The sequence below is a fragment of the Macrobrachium nipponense genome, chromosome 22 (genome assembly GCF_015104395.2).
Source record: "Macrobrachium nipponense isolate FS-2020 chromosome 22, ASM1510439v2, whole genome shotgun sequence".
In the NCBI taxonomy this organism is placed as follows: Eukaryota; Metazoa; Arthropoda; class Malacostraca; order Decapoda; family Palaemonidae; genus Macrobrachium; species Macrobrachium nipponense.
In genome coordinates this window covers 53,508,339-53,524,840 of record NC_087213.1, presented here as the reverse complement: position 1 = coordinate 53,524,840, position 16,502 = coordinate 53,508,339, and the positions used below count along the sequence as shown (strand labels likewise).

Sequence of the window (16,502 nt, the reverse complement as noted above, 5' to 3'; positions counted from 1 at the left end):
TGCTATTGATCATTGCATAACAGTTCCTATTCATCATCACACCAAGGTCCTTAACTGCTTCCTTATTTGTGATTGTCTCATTATTAGGTCCCCTATATGCATATAGCTTTCCTTCTCTGTCTCCATAATTTATTGATTAAAATTTATGAGAGTTAAATACCATCCTATTTACCTCTGCCTAATCATATACTTTGTCGAGGTCTCTTTGTAGCGCGTTCCTATCTTTGTCACAAGTAATTTCTCTACTTATTCTAGTGTCATTGGCAAAACTACTCACTACCGAGTCCTTAACATTGCTGTCTATGTCTGCAGTCATAATAACAAACAGTACTGCAGCTAACACCGTACCTTGTGGCACACCGGATATTACCTTAGCTTCATCCGGTTTCATCGTTTGCAATAACTATCTGTTTTTCTGTTGTGTAAAAATCTTTTAACCATCTTCCTACTTTATCCACTATATATGTTTTAATTTTCTAATTTTCTTTGCTATATATTTGATCTACCTTATCAAAAGCTTTTTGCAAAGTCTAGATAAACCACATCTGTTCATTTCCGCTTTTCATATTTTTTTTTTTTTTTTTTTTTGTATATGTTCTCACGGTGGACTAACAGTTTGAAGTTTGTGTACTTTTTCCAGGTACGAAACCATGTTGTCCTATATTAAAACAAATTATTTTTTTTATTAGATGTTTCATAAATATTTTTTCTTCATTACCCTTTCTACACTTTCATAATATGTGATGTTAGACTCACAGGCCTATAATTACTTGCCTCTAGTCTGATCCACTTTTGAAAGTAGGGGTAATATATACTAATTTGTGCTCATCATAAATCTTGCCTGTATCTACATTAATAATATTGTAAGTGGCTTTGCGATAGAATGAACTACTTTCTTTAACAAAATAGCAGGGACACCATCAGGCCCTGCTGCAGCTCCATTTTTAATTTCATTCATAGCCTGCGCAATATCAGCTTCATTAATATCTATGTCTGCTAATTATTCACTATTTTCATCCCTTACTTCTATATCATTATCTTCATTATCAATTCTAGGGGTGAATTCTCTCTTATATCGTTCTGCCAATATGTTGCACATTTCCTTTTTTTCATTCGTTAATCTCCCTTCAATTCTCAGAGGGCCTATTTCTATTCTTCTTTTATTCATCTTTTTTGTTGCATACGAGTACAATAGTTTGGGGTTTTGCTTGATATTTACTAGGGTTTTTTCTTCCAAGTCCCGTTTTTCATTTTCTTTTGATTGTATAATCTTTTGTTCTGCCTTTTTATCTTACTTTTTAGTTCAATCACTTTCCATGCATTTTTTTCTTTTGCAAGACCTTTTTTCCACTTTCTGATTTTCTGGAATAAGATCCTTCTGTCTCTTGGTATGCATGACTGATGTTTACTTTTCTTCTTCGGTATATATTTATCCACTATTTTCTCTAATATTTTATATAATATCTCCGTATTTACCTTTATACCATCACTTACGAAAATGTTATCCCAATCTTTGTTTAATTCTTCATTTATTTCTGACCATTTTATATTTTTACTGTAGAAGTTGTATTTTCCATATCCTTCCCACTTCTTCATTTCTTGCTTATCTCTGTTATTTCTTTAACATAATTCACCTCGTTCACAAATACTAGGTCTAAAGTATTTTCCTTTCTTGTTGGCAGGTGATTTATTTGTTGAATGTTGTATTCTATTAGCATATTATTAGCTTTTCGAATTGCCTCTTATCTTCTGCACTACTATTACTCTCTTTTTTTATATGTATAAATACAACCACAATTTCCTATTCGTTCTTTCCAGACTACGAAAGGAAAGTTAAAGTCTCTGGATAGGAGAATAGTCCATTCCTTGTGATTTCTACATATATCATCCAATTTTTCTATTATTGTGTCAAACTCTTTAGTATTAGGGGGTCTGTATATTACTATGTTCATTAATTTTTCGGATTCAAATTCTACCGCTATTAGTTCACATTCTGAGTTACTATATTTCTCATATATTTGTCCTTGTTTTATGTTTTTCCCATATATCGCGGTTCCCCCATGATTCCTATTTTTTTTATCTGATCTATAAGTTTGGATCCCTTTAATTTGATCGTCATTCGCAGTCACTTGGGAATACCAGGTTTCACTTATATTCATTATATCTATTTTCTTTTCAATTTGGGTTAGTTCTTCTAAGTACTCTATTTTTCTTTTTGAGTTACTCGTAACTAAACCCTGCGCATTCATCACTATGATGTTTTGCGTGTTTTCACCTTCATTTAATATGGGTAATAATAAGGATTTTCCCACGTCTCTTTCTTGTTCTGGTATATTGTTCTTTTCTTCATTTCCAGAAATTCTGACATTAAAAAATCCAACTTTTCCATAGTTTGATCTTCCTTAATCATAATTATTTATTTTGTGCCTGAATCTGCAATTTTCTCCGTATCTGCAATATCCTCTTGCATCGCAAATACAGTATTTATCTCTTGAGCTGTATCTTGGAGCTGATGCTTGGAAATTCTTTGCTGACACTCCATATCGCGGTGATGGCTTGCTTTTTTCCTTCACCTCATATTCTTTGTTCCTCTCTTTATTTGTTTCTTTCTTATTTTGGATTTTATTATTTGATTGATTATTTAATTGATTTTGATTCATGGCTACAGGGTGCTTATATTTACCTTTTTTGTCGAACTTACATCCTTTTCCTTTTTTTAAGTTTTTGCATATTTTTGGATGTAGATCTCTGCAATCATCCTCATAGCCGTCTAGGAATGCACATTTACCATAGATTTCATAGTTGTGACATACCTTGGGATGTTTGTAGTAACATCTTTCTCCGAATCTGCAATTTCCTCTTTTCAAAAGGGTGCAGACTTTGTCTTTCTTGTCTATTATTTTCTCTTTCCCATCAGTGTGCAGATCTGGATAGACCCTCTTCGGGATTTTATTTTGTGTTGTCATGTCGTAATTTATTTCTTCGTATGTATGCTGCCTGATTGCCTCATATGTAGTATCAACGAGTATCTCTGCATCCATACTTTTATCTTGTTCTTTGTTTTCCTTATTTTTTTCTGTCATTTCAGTTTTGTTTACTTCTCTTCCATTTTCCTCTTCTTCTTCATCCTCAACTATTTGTACATTAAGTCTTGATTTAATAACATTGTCTATCCATGATAGACATGTTGAGCAAAATATCCTGGTATCCTTACTCATATCTTGCACTACTTCAGCACATTGAGGATACGTTCGGAATGTTGCATGCAGAGAGAGAGAGAGAGAGAGAGAATGCGGTTTCCATAAAATGAGTCATTCAAAATGTCTATAAGAGGGAGAGAGAGAGAGAGAGAGAGAATGCGGTTTCCATAAAATGAGTCCTTCAAAATGTCTATAAGAGAGAGAGAGAAGGAAAGCCGGAGACTAAGAGAGAGAGAATGCAGTTTCCATAAAATGAGTAATCAAAATGTCTATAAGAGAGAGAGAGAGAGAGAGAGAGAGAGAGAGAATGCGGTTTCCATTAGATGACTCGTTCAAAATTTTTAATGAGAGAGAGTATCTCTCCTTTTAACCAGATTGGGTACTGGTAATGAATCAGAATGTGGCCCGAGAGAGAGAGAGAGAGAGAGAGAGAGAGAGAGAGAGAGAGAGAGAATGTGGTTTCCATAAAATGAGTCATTCAAAATGTCTATAATAGAGAGAGAGAGAGAGAGAGAGAGAGAAAATATCTCCCTGGAACCATTTCAGTCCAATATATATATATCCCTTTTCCACTGATGAAATCAATGACTTCGAAATAGTCCCGTTGTTGATTACCACCTCTCTCTCTCTCTCTCTCTCTCTCTCTCTCTCTCTCTCTCTCTCTCTCTCTCTCCGGTGTTGCAAACTTGCCATGGACACAAGAAGAGGAGTTTGTGGGTGCGGACCACGTCCCCAAATTATTGATTATAGATATTTTCCCTCCTTTCTTTTCACCCTTTTCTATTTCCTTTATTCTTATTTTTTTGGGGGGAGGGGGGCGGTTGAAATCGATGGAGGGCTGTAACTGCTACGTATGATGTCGGACACCGCGAAAACTTAAGGTCATTTTGTCTTCTTCATCATCTTCTTCTTCTTCTTCTTTGTGGGTAATCTAATTTTCTTTTCCTTCTGTGGAAATTTTCTTCTTTTTCTTGTTTAGTGGAAATTGATTATTGAACTTCTTCTTCTGCGGAAATTTTCTTCTTCTTCCTCTTCTTCGGAGGAAATTTTCTTCCTCTTCTTCCTCTTCTTCGTTGGAAATTTTCTTCTTTTTCTTCTTCTTCTTCTGTGGAAAATTTCCTCTTCTTCTTGTTTAGTGAAAATCTGATTATTGAACTTCTTCTTGTTCTTCTTGGTGGCTAATCTGATTTTTTTTCTTCTTCTTTGGGGAAAATCTAATTATTCAACTTCTTCATTTTCTTCTTGTTTAACAAAATCTGAGACGATGCTACAGACTTTTGCCGAACTTCGTCAATTTTGTCTCTCCTGCGAAGGAAGGCGAGTCACTAACGAATTTGTATTATCGGGGGCTTGAGTGAGTCACGAGTGTGTCTGAAGAGGACCAGTTTGGACGAGAAGGCGGAAAAAAAATATACTAAAACTGACGAAAACATTGCCAATGCTCCAGAAGAATTTGAGACACTTCTATTAAAAGATGAAGAAGGCATTGAGGGAGATAGATTGTTCGAGGAAAATACTTTGAGTATGTGACAGTCAGGCGAAAAATAACCCTCGACGCGGTGCACTGTAGGCATTACTTAAGGTTCGTTGCAGCGTACTTACCTTTCATTCATTTTACAGTACCTCCTTTCATAGTCTCTGTCTTCCATCTTACCTTCCTAACAGTTGCTTCGTAGCGAGGTTTTCCTCTTGTTAAACCTTTCAGACCTTTTACCGTATGTTTCCCTTTCAGCGCTGAATGACCTCGTAGGTCCCAGTGCTTGGCCTTTGGCATAGTCTCTGTGTATCTATTCCGCTGATGGGCCGATGAAGGGATTCGTTGACCTAACTTGGAATATGTAATAGATTGGAAGAAGAAGAAATTGCGTCAGCGTCATGTACCCTTTTTTTCCGCCCGACTTCTGCAGCGGGATTCCCTCCAAAAATCTGATGATTTTCGAGCAGAGCTTCAAAACCATCTGGCCTTTCAGGCTTCAGGCTTCAGACTTCAGGCTCCAGGCTCCAGAAGTGCCTGCGAAGCCTCAGTTGGGGCTCACCTCTGCAAACACTCGGCGTCAGAGTAGTTAGTAAGAGGAGAAACAATTCATGAATGAAATTTCCGTGTGGAATTGTTCGACTCCTCTTCTTGCAATTTCGAGTGACAAGGGTGGGTCACCTTGGTGGGAAGTTATAGTTCCCGGAATATCGATTGGTCTCTCTCTCTCTCTCTAGGTGTGTGTGTGTGTGCGCGTGTGTGTGTATCTACACGAACGTACGTACCTGTATGCGTGGGCGTCTGTTTGAGAATTGGGGACGTGGGGGGAGAGGGCGGTTAATGCGAGAGAAATTTGCCCAAGATAAGGACTCGGTTCGTTAGATAGCAAAACTTATCGTCATGGCGATATACGTCAAGGCACCGTCGGGACATATATACGCTCTCGCCTTGTTCTGTTTTTATTTTATTTTTATTTTTATTTTATTTTCGTTGCAATAATGATTTGTTGTACTGCACAGCTTCATCTCTTGGCTTCAAGAATATCGTGTTGTGGATGACGCCAATCCGCGAATGCTAAGGGAATATACATTTGTTACAAGTAATTTATTGTTTATCATTTTGAATTTTGCATTGTTTGATGCCAATAAACTTTTGTCTTGGATATCAGTAAATGTTTGGGTTTGATGCCAGTAAACCTTTGGCTTAAACATCAGAAAATGTTTGGCTTTGAAGCAAGTTAACCCTTGGCCTGGATATCAGTAAATGTTTGGGTTTGATGCCAGTAAACCTTTGACTTGGATATCAATAAATGTTTGGTTTTGAAGCCAGTGAACTTTTCGCTTGGATATCAATAAATGTTTGGCTTAGATATCAGTATATACATGCATATCATGGCCATATCCTAATATTTCTACCTAAAGGGAAACATTTCGTATCCTGGCAAGACTCCCAGTGACCGTGATCGCTGCGACTCCAGATAACCTCAAAATCAATCTTGTCAGTCTGTCATACACTTGTAGAATTATAATCATCTTCATCATCATCATTATCTTATATTTCCAATATAAATTTGGGTATCCTACAATGGAGAGAGAGAGAGAGAGAATGATAATAATAATAATAATAATAATAATAATAATAATATAATAATAATAATCATCATCATCATCATCCATCATATCTTTCTTTTCCAATATAAAGCTGGAGTATCCTACAAAATGGATAGAGAGAGAGAGAGACGAGATAAGAGAGAGAGAGAGAGAGAGAGAGAGTGGGAGAATTTCATCTTTGGTGCTCTCGTTGTTACCGCCAGACTGAGCTGGCCTTATGCCAGCACGGGCTCTTGCTTACAAGGTCTTTCTTTAAAGAGTGATCTTAAACTGCTTTCCATTTTACCCCGTTTAAAAAAAAAAAGTCACAAAAAGAAAGTCTTGCGTTTTCTAAAAAAAAAAAAAAAAAAGAAAAAAAAAAATCTGGGGAATTCCCTCCCTCCCCCCACTTACCCACACCCCCTATCAAGCGAATGCTGGAACGAACAGGAAGTGGAAAGCGTGTGTGCGTGTGTGTGTCTGTGTCAGCGTCCGGTATCAGATCCCTCCCCCCCTTCCCTCCCCTCGCCCCCTACCTTCCGAAACCGACCTCTGCATCCTCTGACCCACACACCCTTTTCCGTTGGTACCACCCTCCCCCCTCCCTTCTTCCCCCTTCCTCCCGTCATGTCCCCCTTTTTCCCCCCCTTCAAATGACTAAAAAGGAAAGAGAGAGAGAGAGAGAGAAAGAGAGTGAGAGACAAAAAAATGAATTTGCATCCACGTTATTGTGACGGAGTTTGATTTTTTTTTTTTTAATGATTTTTACAAAGTTTTATGTTCCCGTCATTATCATCTTTAGTAAGAGTTGATGAAGGTATTAATAAAAAAAATGAATAATAAAAATTAAAAACATTTTTGGCGTCTCTCTGTGATCATGCCATATTGTTGTTCTTCGTCAGACCATTTTCTTTCAAGTTTCATGAATTTTTTAATGATCTTAGGAATTTTTTGATAAAAAAAATTAAATTAAAAGCATTTTCAGCGTAACTGTGATCATGCCAGATTGCTCTTCTGCTGACCATTTTCTTTCAAGTTTCATGAATATTTTTTAATGATTTTTAAGAATTTTTTAATAAAAAAAGATAGAATTGAAAGCATTTTTAGCGTAACTGTGATCATGCCATATTGTTCTTCTACAGACCATGAATTTTTCTAATAATTTTTTGGAATTTTTTAATAAAAAATTAAGATTAAAATAATTTTTAGCGTAACTGTGATCATGCCATATTGTTCTTCTTCAGACTATTTTCTTTCAAGTTTTTCAAGTTTCATGAATTTTTTTTAATGATTTTCAGGAATTTTTTAGTAAAAAATTAAAATTAAAATAATTTTTAGCGTAATTGTGATCATGCCATATTGTTCTTCGTCAGACTATTTTCTTTCAAGTTTCATCAATATTTTTTTTTAACGATTTTTAGGAGTTTTATGTGCCCGCTCTCGCGTGGAGACTGAAGGTTTCTTCTATGCGATGGTAATGGTATTACTAGTAAAAATATTGGCATTTTTGCCTTCTTTCTATGACCATATCATAAAGTTTGGAAATCTTATGTTCCCCATTCACGCCGAGACTTCAATTTTTCGTATGCGGTGGTGGTGGTATTAAAAAAAATGGCATTTGTGGCGTCTCCCTGTAAACAAAGTTGCTTTTTTGGATTTTTATTTATTTATTTATTTATTTATTTTTTTTTTTTTGAAATTTTATATTCCCCATTCAAGCAGAGATTTCAATATTTCCTATGCGGTGATTATGGTATTAAGATTTTTTTTTTTAGATTGGCACTTGTGGCGTCTCCCTGTAAAGAAATTGGCTTTTTTGGCATTTTTGTTTTTGTGATTTTGTTTTTTTTTGGAAATTTTATGTTCCCCAATCACACAGAAACTGCAATTTGTCCTATGCGATGGTGAAGGTATTAATAAAAAATATAAATAAATGGACATTTGTGGCTTTCTATGGTTATACCATTGTTCCTGCTTCAGACAATATTTTCTCTCATGTTTCCTGAAGTCACGATATTTCTGACCAGACCACTGTAGCATAACATTCCAAAATCCACTCTACCCAATTTTTCAGGAATGGGGTTCGTCACTTCCTGTTACAACTGATGAGGCTACTTCCTCTTCTTCTTCTTCTTCTCTATGTTCTTCTTCCTTTTCCTTCCGCTCCTCTGTACTTTCTCTCTCCTATCTATTTCCTGCAACGCCCAGTTTCACTTTCACGGAATAAAATAGACCTTTTACGAAGCAAGAGTCCGTGTCTGCTTATAGGAATCTACTCGATCTCGGCTCATTTATGCGTTTAGTTGACTATATGCTGTTGCGATGTACGCCATCTCCTTTTCTATAAGCTCTCTAATATCAAGGGGCGGGATATAGTTTCCAACGAGTTCGAGCCAGAGTGGGACTCCTTTTAATCTAGGCTGGGCAAGATATGGGTACAAGGTCACCCCACACCATTCCTAACACGGCGGTGTGATCGGACGTGGGAGGTGGGGGGGGGGGGGTGATGTTTTTGGGTGAATGAAATGGTATATACTTTATGGTCTGCAGTCCAAGAAATAGCAACTTGTCCTGGGGCTTTAGACCAATCTCCGATTGGTAGACAAATCCCTGTATAGAATGCCGATCTCCATGGTAGACATAAATCCTGTGGTAGACGAATCTCGCCAATGGTAGAACAAATCCTGTTTGGAGAGAATCTCCATGGTAGACAAACCCCATGGTAGACAATCCTATTGGTAGACAAACCCTGTGGTAAATAATCCTCTCTTGGTAGATCTTCTCCATGGTAGACAATCCCCATGGTAGACAAATCCTGTGGTAGACATTCTCCATGGTAGACAATCTTCATGGTAGACCTTCTCCATGGTAGACAAATCCTGTGGTAGAGAATCTCCATGGTAGACAAACCCCATGGTAGACAATCCTATTGGTAGACAAACTCTGTGGTAAATAATCCTCTTGGTAGATATTCTCCATGGTAGACAAACCCTGTGGTAGACAATCCTCGTGTTAGACAATCCCCATAGTAGACATTCCCTGTGGTAGACAATCCTCGTGTTAGACAATCCCCATAGTAGACAAACCCTGTGGTAGACAATCCCCATAGTAGACAAACCCTGTGGTAGACAATCCTCGTGGTAGACCTTTTCCATGGTAGACAATCGTATAGGTAGACCTTCTCCATGGGACACAAACCTTGTAGTAGACAATCCCCATGGTAGACAAATCCTGTGGTAGATAATCCTCGTCGTAGACCTTCTCCACGGTACACAAATCATGTTGTAGACACTTCTGTCCTCGGTCTCTGGCTGTCTGTCAAGATCAATGTTTGAAACGCCACGAGTGACTCTTGGGAATCGTTTTTTCATTTCTTTTGCAATTTTATTTTTCTCTTTTACAGTTCTTTTTACTTTCGATTTTATATCTCTGTGTCGCACATGAGTGTCCAGACATGATGAATTTTTAAAGCTCTCTCTCTCTCTCTCTCTCTCTCTCTCTCTCTCTCTCTCTCTCTCTCTCTCGTTGTTTCAAGAATTTTTTTTAAATTCTATTTCTGTGGAATATTTGAGTCGACTTTATTATTTTTTTATTCTTTTATTTTTTTTATGCGGTTATGAAATATCATTTCTTGCCCTTTCACTTATGCATTCATTCAATTATTCGCTTTTACTCTGGGAACCAGTTGTGAATATAGCTTTTTTCTCTGTCCTTTGTTTTTCAATTTTTTTTTTTTTTTTTTTTTTTTTTTTGTGTCACATTCGTTGGAACAAAGTCTGTCATGGCTATGAGCTCATTGCCTATGGAGTCCGTCCAAATTCTCTCTCTCTCTCTCTCTCTCTCTCTCTCTCTCTCTCTCTCTCTCTCTTTCGATACCTTGTCAAGAGTTTGCATATATCTCTTTATGGAATTTCCATGAACTTGCATAATTTTTTATGATTCAAATTATATATATATATATATATATATATATATATATATATATGTATATATATATATATATATATATTATATATATATATATATATATATATATATATGTATATATATATATATATATATATATATATATATAGAGAGAGAGAGAGAGAGAGAGAGAGAGAGAGAGATATGGAACATTGTAAAGTGACGCAATTAGATAGGAAATGTAAGGTTTTGTACGCCCTCTCTCTCTCTCTCTCTCTCTCTCTCTCTCTCTCTCTCTCTCTCTCTCTCTCTCTACACAAGACATTTCCTTCAATCTTACACAATTTCATCAATATATATTATATAGATCAAATTTATTTTTTTTTCTTGTTCGATGAAGTTTATATATTATTAATAGTTTCACGCAAATATGATATGTGGACTTTATTTTTTGAAAGTTTGACCTGAGTTGACCTCACGACTCCCAGCGGCTGACTAGATTTTGGCAGAGACTTAGGGCTGGGCAAGGGATTTTTGTGTGTGTGTGTGTGTGTGTGTGTGTGTGTGTGTGTGTGTGTGGGTGAGCGTTGACTACATTTTGGAAGAGACCTGGATCTGGGCAATTTTTTTTTTTTTTTTTTTTTTTTTTTTTTTTTTTTTTTTGTGTGTTGAGTGGGGCGTTGACTCCACCTATGCCTTGGCGGAGGTTTCCCAGTCCTCGCCCGAAGGCTGGAATATGCCTGGAATTTCCTTGTATTAATTTTTTTTTTAATTGTTCGTCTTAACAGTGTAATAGAGGCCCTGACCTTCTAACTCAACAAGTGCAGAAGTTGTAGTTTCTCCGTCCTCCTCCCTCTCCCCCAAATTATCCCTCCTCCTCCTCCTCCTCCTCCTCACGACAATGCACACATCTCTCTTTACGTGGAATTGTTCGAAGCCAAATTTTGGCTTTCCCCCCAGTTATCCATCGTTTCCTCCTCCTCCTCCTCCTCCTTACGAGTTTCTCGTTGGACGAGTGGATTTCGCGCTCGGCTACCAATCCGGTGGTCCGAAGTTCGATTCTCGGCTCGGCCATCGCGGAACCAGAGGAATTTATTTCTGGTGATAGAAATTCATTTCTCGATTTAATGTGGTTCGGATCCCACAATAAGCAGTAGGTCCCGTTGCTAGGTTCCTAGCTACGTAAAAATATCTAATCCTTCGGGCCAGCCCTAGGAGAGCCGTTAATCAGCTCAATGGTCTGGTAAAACTAAGATATACTTAACTTTTTCCACCTTATGAGGAATTGTTCGAAAGCAAATTCTCTCTGAACGTGACGTTAAAAATATCTCGAAGTTATTCATCGCAAGGAGAGAGCTCTCTCGCGGTTTCTGCAAAGACTTACTCACAGAGGCTGCTGGAGTTTGTAATGAACTGGAACGAGACTGGATGTCCAGCGACTCAAATGTGATACAGAATGTTTAGCCGGACAGCTTTGTGCTTTCTTGCGTACGTGATGAACCAAGGCAGGGCTGTGGAAGAATATTCTGAAGGCAGTTGAAAGCCTGCGTTTGTACGTACACTCACACAGACACACACAGACAAACAAGCACTGACACACACACACACACACCTGTGATACATTTAGGTAAGTACAGTAATTTAATTGACTATGCATGATTGACTGCATAGAGAGGTGATTGTGTATAAGTTTTTTATTTTTATTTTTGTTTGTTTGTTTGTTTGAAATCAGGACACGCACAGACACAAACACAGTCACACACACACACACACACCAGTGATACATTTAGGTGTGTACAGCAAGTTGATTAACTATGCATAGAGAGGTGATTGTGTATTTGTGATTTATTTATTTGTTTGTTTTTTGAAATCAGGACACACACAGACACACACATACACACACACACACACCTGTGATACGTTTGGGTATGTACTGTACGCGGATGAATAAAAATATGAATTGATTGACTATACATAGATAGGTTATTGTGTAGATTTTGTTTTTTGTTTTTTCCTGTTTTGTTTGTTTGTTTGACATCGCGAGCACCGTAGCGTTATTCAGAGTTCAAATCGAACTCCACGGTAATCGGAAAGACGCCGAATATGATTCAAATAGATTAATTCATCCTTAATATCTATCACTTTATTGTAGATTGCTTAGGTATCGGAATGTGTTTATTTATCATAAATAATTAAACTATGCAACGTCGAGTATAGGCTGTATGCTTGGATGGATGACCATACGTATAGACGCCAGGTGTAGGTATTCAGCACGTAACCCACTCGAACAGCATTTCAACATGAGGAAGCAAATAGGCAATTATTATTATTATTATTATTATTATTATTATTATTATTATTATTATTATTATTATAAGCCAGGCCTCCATACACCAGCCATACCAAACACGCCTTGTTGAGTTTGCCGCATAAGCCTTAGGCCTAAACTGTGTTTTTTCATAAATCTTCGGCATAACATCGACCCCCCTCCCCCCACTCCATCTCCCCCTCCCCCTCCCCCCAATTTATGTATAGGCCTGCTGTCCTTCAGAAATGCTCCTAGTAAATTAATGTTTTACAGGAACGTTTTCTAGTCCAGAATTGTTAAATTAGTCTATAATGATAATGATATAATAAATAATAATAAAATACGGGTGGATCTTGTTTTTTCAAATCCCCAGGTCAGGAAGAAAACAGTAGGGCAAGACAGATTGCCACCAGCCACCACCCCCCATGAAAATCAGTTTGTCCGCCCCGTGGTGGGCGGGGTAGGTAGGGGATTGGGAAGGTAGGAGAGACATCAACCCTCCTCCTGGGAGTGGGGTAGGAGAAGGGACCAGGAGGGTAGGGGAGATATGACGGGCAGCACCGTGTTCCAGCACAGCGTAGCGTGCACTATCAAACTCGTGATATTGCTAATAATAATAATGAAAGAATACTAATTAATAATAAATAAGTAAATGTGGAAGTATTAAAGTCAATCTCATGCCTTCTACAAGAGCCCCGGTAGTTTCTCTTTGCCTTTGTGTTCCTAGAGGTGTTTTATATATATTATGATATATATATATATAGGATTCACCTGCTCTAGAGGCAAGGAACATCTGCCAAAACCTATTATGAAATGAGCTGTCAGAAAAGACTCGTTGAAAACAGTGACCCCTACCATGGATTAAGCTGAAAAGAAGAAGAAGAAGAAGAGGAAGAATGGGCAAGCGAGAGGACACACACACACACACACACACACATATATATATATATATAATACAAAAGGATGGTAATATAAGAGTTGGTCGAGACAACAGAAACTAACGCCGAGACCCGGGTTGAACGCTGGTAAATCTGAACACAAAATGCAGAACAGCTAGGATAGAAGAGTTACAGACGTGGAAAAACATAGGCTGGTAATGAATTCCAAAGCTTGGTGGCACTGAGTTAGAAAACAGATCCAGGTTTTGTAATAATAATAATAATAATATTTAAGAGATCACATAACATCGTCCATCTACAGACAACGGTTCCGCGGGTTTCATTATCATAAGTGAATATCGCAAGCACTGTTGACCAGTAGGTTGCCAGGACATGATAATGAATCCCTCAGATTAAAAGAAAGGGGCTAATTCTTTTAAGAAACGAAAGAATATAACAAAATTGATAAATTTGCTTCAAAATGAAATACAAATCAGTGTTAAGAAGAAGAAGATTCGACTAGTGAAAGGAAAGAAGAAGTAGTTGAAGAAGGAGGAGAAGAAGAAGAAGAGAAAGTGAAGGGCGGGAAGATGCAGGAATGAAAGATTATGAAGAGGAAGCGGTTGAAACCAAGGAGAGAGAGAGAATTCACTGTGGAAGTGAAGGAAGGCCGGAGGGGGAAAATGTGTTCATAAGGGGAGTCTTAAAATCAATAAACTTTTTACGCACCCTTTCCCCCCTCCCCTCCCCTCCCCCGACTCAACTGTGCTAGTCATGGTCTCCTTGCCTCTTCCCTTCGCCCACTCCCCTCCTCTCTCTCTCTTCCCTCCCCATCCCCCGCCCTATCTTCCTTACCTCTCTCTCTCTCCCTCTCCCTCTCCCCTCTTTACCCTTCGAGTTGAGGGAAAGGTCAAAGCCTCCATTGTAACTTGCTCGGAAGAGCCGGGCTGAGGAAATTTCGGGAGAAGGAAGGTGGGCCACTAAGGTCCTCCGAAGACGCAGCGTCCCCACCTTTTTTTGTGCAGGGTTGGGTGGGAGATTCCAGCAGATCACACTTCGAAAGCTCCGTCTCAAGATTTCGAAGGCTGTCTGCAGGAACTCTCCCTCTCCTGTCAACACAAACACAGGGGAGACTCACTTAAGCACATACGGATGTACATACACTCACATTGGTAGCCTGCAATAAGTCCTTCCAGGGCATTGGTGCCTTCCTAAAAGCAGGGACTTGGATATGAAATAAATATTAGTGTAATGAAATAGGTCTGAAACAAGTCCTTCCTGATTGCTACCTTCCTAAAAACAGGGACTTAAAAAAAAATAGGGGAATGAAATAGGCCTGAAACAAGTCCTTCCGGGGCATTGGTACCTTCCTAAAAACAGGAACCTGAAAATAAAAAAAAAAAATTAAAAATAGGGGAATGAAATAGGCCTGAAATAAGTCCTTCCAGATTGCTACCTTCCTAAAAACAGAGACTTGGAAATGGAAAATAAATTAGGGGAATGAAATAGGCCTGAAACTAGTTTTTCCAGATTGGTACCTTCCAAAAAACAGCGACTTGGAAATGAAATAAATATTAAGGTAATGAAATAGGCCTGAAGCAAGTCCTAGATTGCCACCTTCCTAAAAACAGGGACTTGAAAAAAAAATAGGGGAATGAAATAGGCCTGAAACAAGTCCTTCCAGATTAGTACCTTCCTAAAAACAGGGACTTGGAATTGGAAATGAAATAAAAGTTAGGGCAATGAAATATGCTTGAAACAAGTCCTTCCAGATTGCTACCTTCCTTAAAAAAAAAAAAAAAAAAAAAAAAAATGCGGTTTGATATTACGTAGAGAACAAAGACCAGAATTAAGTCCTTCCAGGGCATTGGTGCCTTCTTGAAAAGGCAACTTGATAGTGTAATAAGAACCAGGGGCTGAAACAGGCCTGAAATAAGTCCTTCCAGATCATAGGGGCCTTCTTAAAAAAGTGGACTTGAAATCATACAAGGACTATAGGACTGAAATAAGTCCTTCCAGGTCATTGGTGCCTTCCTAAAAAGGGGACTTAAAATTAAGAAAAAAAATAGAACAGGGGCTAAAATGGGCCTGAAATGAGTCCTTCCAGATCATAGGTGCCTTCCTTAAAAGGGGACTTAAAATTATGAAAAGAACAAGAGCCTGATATTAGTCCTTCCAGATCATTGGGACCTTCCTTAAAAGAAGGCTTAAAAATATGAAAAGAACAAAGGGTTGAAAAAGGCCTGAGAGAGAGGAGAGAGAGAGACGACGAGGAAGAGAGAGAGAGAGAGAGAGAGAGAGAGAGAGAGAGAGATTATCATCTTTCAGAGTTGAGCGAGGGGACGCCACTTTTCGGTATGAATCTTTCCTCTTGAATTTAATGATAGGAATGAGCCTGGATCCATCTATCATCGTCATTGTTATTATTACTTTTATTATTATAATTTACATTATTATTATTATTATTATTGATGTAGTTGTCTTTCATTATTATTATTGTTAATATTTGTTCTATTTTCTTTCAGCGTTCCCCCTTATACTACGTAACCCCAACTTACGGCTTCCCCCCCACCCCCTTTATGTGTCTTTCTTCTTCTTCTTCTTCTTCTTCTTCTTCTTGCAGAAAGGTCAGTGGAGAGGATGATGGAAACTCTTTCCCAAGAAGTTTTTCCACACCCAATTTAAGTCTTCTCTAAAATAAAAATAAAAAATAAAGTTCTTTCTGTCCAATAAATTTTAGTATTTTTTTTTTTTGTAAGGTTTAGGGCTGGCAAAAACCGGAAGCGTGTTCTCGACAGAATTATAAGCAAGCTGGAACCTGGTTTATTATTATTATTATTATTATTATTATTATTATTATTATTATTATTATTCAGAAGATGACACCTATACATATAGAACAAGCCCACCACCACAGGGCCACTGAGTTGAAATTCAAGCTTCCAAAGAATATTAAGGTGTTCATGAGGAAGAAGTAACAGGAGGTAAAGGGAAGTACATAAAAGAAGAGATCCTACTTATTAAAGGAGCAAAAATAAATGAGTAAATAGATAAAAATGTATTAAAATGGAAGGAGGGTAGTTATGCACTTAAAATATGTTTCCATGTTATTGTGCCAATAAATTTTTCTTATTTCTGTGAGCACTT

At 37.7% G+C, this 16,502-nt stretch overlaps 1 long non-coding RNA gene across 2 annotated transcripts in view; it reads left to right on the top strand.

The window, feature by feature from the left end:
* The window catches only part of LOC135198647 (uncharacterized), a 148,964-nt gene extending 132,885 nt beyond the window's left edge, over positions 1 to 16,079 (top strand). Inside the window, exon 4 of one of the 2 annotated variants that reach the window (XR_010310857.1) lies at positions 15,979 to 16,079. This is a non-coding gene — a long non-coding RNA (uncharacterized LOC135198647). Of the gene's footprint in view, positions 1 to 15,880; positions 15,934 to 15,978 lie in introns of those variants that run through there. The other variant, XR_010310856.1, reaches the window with a different exon arrangement.
* Positions 16,080 to 16,502: the final 423 nt, after the last annotated feature.